Source organism: Lissotriton vulgaris, chromosome 1_1 (assembly GCF_964263255.1).
Source record: "Lissotriton vulgaris chromosome 1_1, aLisVul1.2, whole genome shotgun sequence".
Classification (NCBI taxonomy): Eukaryota; Metazoa; Chordata; class Amphibia; order Caudata; family Salamandridae; genus Lissotriton; species Lissotriton vulgaris.
In genome coordinates this window covers 2,046,526,844-2,046,532,843 of record NC_141685.1, presented here as the reverse complement: position 1 = coordinate 2,046,532,843, position 6,000 = coordinate 2,046,526,844, and the positions used below count along the sequence as shown (strand labels likewise).

At 47.9% G+C, this 6,000-nt stretch overlaps 1 protein-coding gene across 2 annotated transcripts in view; it reads left to right on the top strand.

The window, feature by feature from the left end:
- The first annotated feature begins 1,678 nt into the window (after nt 1–1,678).
- CMAS (cytidine monophosphate N-acetylneuraminic acid synthetase) overlaps nt 1,679–6,000 on the top strand; it is a 175,699-nt gene continuing 171,377 nt past the window's right edge. The window contains exon 1 of one of the 2 annotated variants that reach the window (XM_086920423.1): nt 1,679–1,785. The gene's annotated coding sequence lies outside the window, so the exon portion shown is untranslated. Of the gene's footprint in view, nt 1,801–6,000 lie in introns of both variants that reach the window. The other variant, XM_086920430.1, reaches the window with a different exon arrangement.

Genomic DNA, 6,000 nt, shown 5'->3' with positions numbered 1-6,000 from the left:
AAGGATACCTTGCAAGGAAATGTTGACTTTCTGTCCCGCTATCCGATTCCCCCCGATCGGGTCAATCCTGGGGGTGGGATGTGTCACGAAGCCGAGCTCCCTGACCTAGATGAGCTTCCTGATTCGGACGGACGGGGTGTACTTGCTAACGTTTCTTCCTTTCCACCCCGTCCGCAGGATCCTTTGGACATTTCCTGGGTTTCCCCGGCTCTGCCTCAGGGACGGGCATCTCTGTATCCAGCTTCTGTGACGCTGGGGGCATGTTCTACAACGATCGGCCAATCAGGTGAGAGGACGTCATCTGACCCTACCCAATCAGAAGAGCTGGGGGCGTTTAAGGAAGCCCCGTCTTGGACTGTGGGCGCGGAACCTTCGGAACGCCAGCCGAAGCACGAGGAGGACGCCACGGAAGAAGACGGAGGAACTATTGTGGAACCGCTGCTGGGACCCCTGGAGCTGAGTGACGACAAGCCAGGAGGCCAACGATACCATGAGCCGCCCCGCCACACTTCCAGGGGAGAAGTGTGGCTCCACAAGGTACAAGGGCGTTTTCAAGGGTTGTTTAAATCACGGGGTGGGACGGGGTAGCCTGAGGGTGGTCACTATCGTCGTACCTTGACCGCCGTCTACACTACAAGACTGCTAGAGTTGGTGGTAGCACCCTGGTGATCCCTCACTACCCTACCCTCCTCTCACCTGTTGTATATACCGACCCCAGCCCCTAACATGGCTGCTTTTCTTTTCCTTTTCCCGAGTGCATCTCCGGACCTGTGGCCACCTCCAGCTGCCTCAAGACTGGAACCGAAGACTTCGGAAGTTCCCCAACTGAGAGACTCCGCGTTTATTGTTTGTACCCTCCAGGACACTGTGCTCTAAATCCTTTTTGAACCTACCTCGGTGTCTTCAAACCGAATAAAGTGGTTAAAGATAGACTCACACTCGTGGCGACTCTCATTCTCCCTACCCCGTTCCCCACAGAAACCTATGCTTTTTTGAGTGAATATATATATATATATATATGTATATATATATATATATATATATATATATATATATATATATATATATATATATATATATATATACACACACACATATATATGTATATATACATACATATATATAATTATATTATAATGATATATATCATTGTATGTTATTATTCTAACGAAAGAAGAAAGCTTCTTGATTCCAAATTTAAATATTTTAAACACAAAGAAATTGTGAAAACAAACATTTTCTTTTCACATCTGCATATGTTTTATTACAAAAATACATTAAAAACATATTGCTTAAAACAGTATTTTTGTGCCAATGCACGCATTCAATAACATCGCTTTCGGGGAGGCATAGGCAGACGCGCGGGCACAAATTTAAGGGCAGCAGCGCGTTCTAGGAGGCACAGACAGACGCGCAAGCACAAACTACCGGCAAGCAGCAAGGGAGGCACAGGCAGACGGGTATGTCACTCACCTATGTGGACCGCCAGGTCAGCCAATCCTGATGCATGTCCATCATTAATGGGCGGAAGCCGTCGTTAGTAGGAGGGTGGAATCGGATGAAGACTTTTTGGGGGGTGCAGCCAATCAACACTTCGGAATTCTGTGGCGCGCTAGGATTGGGTACGGTCACTCAATGCTCCAATCTTAGGTCTACTTTCGCATTAGCCATACCTCCCACTTCCAGGCAATGCCAGCGGTTTTTCACCCTCGGCATTGATGCTGACGTTCATTGAAACATTGGCAACGGACGAATGACATTAGGCTGTGTTCGCGGACGCTCCGTGTAAGTACTTGGCAGGTGGGTTAGTTAGTTATGCGTGGATTTATATTTTACAATGTCCTAAAATAGAAACATTGGTTGGTTGTGAAATTAGCATTAAGTGCTGTTGTAAATAATTTCACATTGTAAGCAGATTATATCGTACTGTTAGATTGGGGTTAAACATTGAGAAAGACGTTTTTGACAAAATTGCATTGGTCTGTACTTTGTTATAATTTATATAAGCTAAGCCTCTTGGCTTTATGAATTCTTACTAGAAATGCATAAAGCGAACGGAAGAGCAGTGGGTAGTAGAGTGCTACAGGGGCTTAGGGTTCGGAGTAGGGTGACCAACCGTCCGTAAATTTCACGGACAGTCCGTAATTTCGGCCGTCTGTCCGTTGTCCGTGAAGGATTCTTTAACGGACGCCATTTGTCCGTCATTTTAACCCCAGGCACAGGTCGCACTACCCTACAGCCGGCACAGCTTCCACCCACCTCCCTGCTTGACTCTGAGTCTGTCCCAAAGCTCAGATACCCAGCAGCATTGGAGAGGCACAGCGGGATGGCAACCCTCACACCTTCAGCCCTTGACGACCCATTAAGAGGTGCTTGAAGGTGACTGAGAGGGAGGGGCTGCAGCTTCAGGAGCAGGGGCATCTATTCAGATGCAAACAGCCCTGAATGCGTCTTGTATCTGCGAATTAGGAGGGCTTCACACATTTAATTTCAGCCCAGGGCCCCAAACATCCTAGAACCGGCCCTGATTACACGGCGGCGCAGCACTGGTTCTCTTCACAGAGCTTAAATATTGTCACTACATTGTGAACAAACCTCAGTTCTTCAAACATGCAGTCTTAATTTAATAAAATAAAGAAATGGCACAATTGCACCCACACAGATTAACAAAGTATGGAGGACAATCAGTCTCCTGGAATACCTCCTGTAAGTGCTGTACATCACAGTGGGGGGAGGGGGGCAAAACTAACATTTTGGAAAGAGCCTGATTTCTCGTTGTCTTTACCAGGAGGCAGTGAGGAGCCCTACCCCACCCTGAAAGAGACCAGATTATACTAGAATACTGCATGCCCACCCTGGTGGATCCTGTTCCCCCTCCTGTGATGGCTCCATCCCAGCCCCAGTGATGGCTCTCGCCCCCCCCGCCGCGCCGCCACCTGCGATGGCTCCTGCCCCCCCCGCCCTCCTTCCCCGGTGGTGGAGCCTGTCTCCGCCCTGGGTGGCTTCTGTCCCAGTCCTGGAACGGCTCCTGCAGCGAGGGTGAAGTTCTTGATGGGCCTCTTGTCAAAAAGGCTCAGCTCAAAATAATATGAAAAGGTGGGCGAGTGAGTAAGTGAAGGGATGGCTGGATGAATTAGTGAAAGGGTGAATGGATGAATGAAAGATTGAATAGATGGATAGTGAGAGAGGATGGATGGATTGATGAGTGAGTGGAAGGATGGAAGAGAGAAAAGGGAAATAGCTGGATGTATAGGTGGAAGTGTAGCTGGATGGGTAAAAGGGTGGATGGGTGAGTGAAAGCATGGATGACGGAAAAGGTGGATTATGAGTGAGTGGGTGGATGGATGAGTGACATGATGGATGGGTTGATGAATTGATAAATGCAAGGGTGAATGGATGGACGAATGAGTGAAAGGGTGGATGCAAGGATGGATGAGTGAGTGAAAGGGATGGTAGATGGACAAAAGGATAAATAGATGAGTGAAGGAGTGAAAGGATAAATGGATGAGAGAAAGGATGGATGAGTGATAGGGTCAATGGATGGATTCATGAGTGGATTAGTAGATGGATGAGTGGATGGAAGGAAGGATGGCTAAGTGAAAGGGTTGATGGAGAGAGAAAGGGAGGATGGATGGATGACTAAAAGGGTGAATGGGTGAAGGGTGAGTGGATGGATGAGTAAGTGAAAGGATGGCTGGATGGGTGAAAGGGTAAATGGCTGGATGGATAAGTGAATGGATGGATGGGTGGAAGAGTGGATGGATGATTGTACAGATGGATAGGGTGAAAGCGTGGATGGATGGATAATGGATGGATGAGTGAAAGGGTGGATGGAGGGATGGTGAGTGAAATGATAGATGGAAGGATGCATGGTGGATAGCTTTGCAAACTGTTGAATATGTTTGAATATGGCTGGCTTTACTTATATACTATTGCGCGACCTCTGATGTGTCGGTAAAACTTATCCAATTGTCCTGAAGTTTTGTCCTGAATTTTGACCTCCTGTCCTGAATTTGTGTCCTGAATTTCGACCCTTTGTCCTGAATTTTTATACTCACCGTCCTGAATTTGCACCAATGCTAGTTGGTCACCCTAGTTCGGAGGCAGAGAGGAACACTGGTCAGTTGGGTCTGCGGGAGCCAGACTGTTCTTTCCACACCTTGTAGGCGATGGGGGAAACTACGATAATTAGGCAATCCCTGGCGATGTCCGCAGGGGACATCGGCATTACGTAGCTCTGCTGCCACGCCTCCCACCTGCATAATATTTAGGCAGTGCTAAACCAGTTCTGTCATAGCATAGGTCTCATTTACGAACTCCCAGCATTCTCTCCCTTGCGCACCCATTTAACATTACATTTGCTTTCTAGTATTAACGCAGCTGCGATTGGCTTGCCACGTCAGTTGCTACCAAGTTCATCGTTTACTGAACCCCATAAGGGCAAAAAATAACCGTATTTTGGATGCCCGACGAGGTAGTTTGGCATTTCAAGTCAGACGGTGTACCTACCCACGCTTCTTCGAAGATGAGGGGTAATTGGGGGGACACGAAGATTTGTTTTAGTTGCCACGGCACGTTATGTGATGTCGTGATTGTGAGACCGCTCAAGTGGGATGAAGAGTGTGTGTCAGTAAAAGGGGCGTGGACTGTGCATTTCTTTTCTAGGCGTGGCTTAACCACATAAATTTAATTTGTTTCCTAGTGTGCCACCCAACTGTATTTTGGTGTCTCTATGGGCTTTTTCTGTTTCTGTACATATCTAACAACATAACACCTGACAATCACCTAAAACCAGCCAGGCCTATTGGTTTTGACTGTGCTGTCTGTTTGTGCACTGCAGAGAGGCCAAGGACTGAAGGACTACGTATTCTGAACACCTTTTGACAGGCACTGCGAGAAGCTCGCACTTCCTTCAACATCGACTTTAGAACTCTTAATTTACTGTGAATGGGAAACGGCAGCAAAGACACTGGACGTGCACCGGCTGCCTAAGGACTCCAGCATGCCTTCTGTTCTAATGGTGAACTCCCTTCTGGGAATCCCATCAACTCTGCACTACACCACTCATCTCGAGTCAGACCTCAGTATGTTTGTGTATTTCCAAGAGCGAAGGTGCATCAGAACCCTCACGGAGAGTCAACACGGAGAAATGGGTGTGCACAGGCTTTCAGGAGGGTCCAATCATGGACATGCACTACCGTAAGCACCCTCTGCACTACCGTAAGCACCATCTGCACCACCCCAATGGGAAATGGTCTTACACCCTCATCTGGGGTCCTGACTCCTGCATCAACATGCATAGTCACACGTCTTCCTATGCTCCACAACATCCTTCCTCTAGGACGGGATCTAAGCAGCACTGTTATTGCATCCTCACATGGTGGTCCAAGGCACTTCAGTGCCACTACCTTGTTCTCATTGGGAGGCTCACTAAAATAATGCTCTTACACCAACCTCCTCTGCATCAAAAGGACCTATCCATATACCTTCCTTTCAGGCTATGCAAATGGTTTTACAGGTTGTGCTATTGCACCGTCCTCTGAAACATGGGCATTTTGATGGCACCTCGTCCCATCAAACTGGTAACAAGTGGGTGACTGCTTCAGTCATTCCCATCAAAACACTCCTCATTTTCAGCATGGCCTGGCTCCCTCCAAAGAGACTGAGAGCTGCTACCACCATCCTGTAGGTCTTGTTTCCTGCTTGGCCACACTGCTTTAAGCTTGTCCACCAATCTCTGTAGATGCAGTGACATACGACTGGTTAATGTGAGCAATGGCCGAGCAGCCACCTTAGAAAGGTGAGCTTTGTTATTATCTCGCCTCTCAATGCGCATGCGTATTGAGCAGAGCGAGACTATAGGGCTTTAAACAGACTTTACCCAACTGGCGATTTGGTGCTGTGCCCGTGCACTTTTAGGTAAATGCGCAAGCGCATTGACCTAAAATGCGCGTGCACAGCATCAAATCGCCAGCCATCTGTTGCCCAGCTTGGTGCTGC